The sequence below is a fragment of the Ptychodera flava genome, chromosome 3 (genome assembly GCF_041260155.1).
Source record: "Ptychodera flava strain L36383 chromosome 3, AS_Pfla_20210202, whole genome shotgun sequence".
Classification (NCBI taxonomy): Eukaryota; Metazoa; Hemichordata; class Enteropneusta; family Ptychoderidae; genus Ptychodera; species Ptychodera flava.
The window spans coordinates 7,880,154-7,882,096 of record NC_091930.1 but is presented as its reverse complement, the minus strand read 5'-3'; positions in this window follow the sequence as shown (position 1 = coordinate 7,882,096).

Below are 1,943 nucleotides of genomic sequence, written 5' to 3'. Positions count from 1 at the left end.
ATCAGTGTCAACATCCTCTTTATCACAATTTCTCACAAATTTCTTCTCGTGCTCATCTTTCTTTCCAACCTCTTATTTTAGCAAATAATTCTCTTCCTTGACAGCCACTGCTATAGCATCTTCCAAAGTTTTTGGCTTAACCCTATGCAGCGCATCTCTTATTGCCCTACTTTCTATAGCATTATCGAATTTTTCTTGTGCAACCCTATTGATGACGTCAGCAGAGAAATCAGCATATGCTAGCCTACACAGTCTGCGTATAGCGTATCCAAACTCTGTAAGGGATTCATTCGGCTTACGCCTGCGTGTTTGTAACTCAGACTTATGAGTAGCTGAAAGCTTGCTAGTTCCGAACCTTTTTTCAAGAAGTTCGCACATACGTTTAAAGCTAGCAGGTCCCAGTCTACGTTCATCAATCACAGTACTTTTCGCCCTATCTTTCAGGTGAATGAGCAGTTGCATGGCCATCATCTGATCTGACCATCCGTTTATGGTGGCCATTTCTATGAAATAAATTTTGTAATCCTCCCATGGGGTGCTACCATCATACCTATCAAGCACTAACTGTAGCTGGGTGGAAACCGAATTGCCACTGTTTACGTGCATTTCTGTTCGGGGACACTTTGGTTAGTGCCTATGGCAGTTTCATCAACTTTGACGGGGTCAGTTGTGGCCTGTGATGCGTTAGTATTAACAGTTACATTCTCTGGTCAACTGTTATCTGTAGGTGCCTGTATTGTGGGTGCTCTGCAAGTGGGGGCAGGGTCGTTACTTTGCTCTGGAATATTAATTAACTCTAACAACCTTTCCTGAGATACATGTACTCTCTGTTGACTGGTCAGCCTATTAATTTCGTGCGCTTGATCACGCATTACCGCCTGCATTTGCCTGATCTCATTACGCATTAGTTTTAGCATCTCCTGACTTTCTCTCGCCTCCCTTTCATAATCAACACTATTACTCCTGACACATTCTCTGTCATTTGTCCTCATGCCAACATCAGCACCATTACTCAGCCTTTGGCCTACATCTCCTTCATGAACGCTGCCAGTCACACTACTACATTCAGTGTAACCCGTATCATTCTCATGTAGTCTCTGGTTTGCAGGCACACTCGTACTCAAATCATCAGTCGGAAATCTGCCATCTCTACCACTCAACACCAACGTACTTGGAATTGGATCTGTTTCACCTATCGCATCAACTAAAGTCAAAGGCTCGTAATAGTAATCACCCTCACTAAACTCACCCACACTTCGAGCATCATCATGCCTCTCACCATCGAAACTCAATGCTTCAGCCATTCTTTGAAATTACCGGTATACAAAATTATTATATCTATTTTTTTTCAAACAAACTTCTATGACTGTATACGAAGTTAATAAAAATGCAAAGTCAAAAGTGAACGCTTTCCCTATGCAAATAAATGCCTGGCTCCTGTATGCACAGACAAACAGCAACACAGATCACAAGCCCGTATATATATGGTATATATATATATTTGTATATCTTCTTCCAAACATTAATAATCAATCAATTAATCATCCCACCGCTGCCACCAATTTGTAATGATCTTATTTTATTTGTTTTCGGGACGAGTTAATTAATTTGGAAGGCCTTGGTTTCGACTGGCCGTGGGTAAGTGGGGAGACAGAACTCTTAATGTGATCAATGCTACCAGTTATGTCCATGCAACAGTAATCCAGACACACACAGAAAAATATAGTAACTCTCCTATTTATTCTAATTAAATATAAAAGAAATATTAAATAATAATAATAAGAAAAACTTATCTGACTCCTGTGCGTAAAAAGGGGGTAGGGGAGTAACGCATAGGGTTAAGTAAGCGTCCATCCGCCGTGTTCACTGTCCAGTCGAGCATACAATTCCTTGATCCAGTAACTTCAACACAGATCCCGTTCAAGTCCTTTCGAGTAGCACAC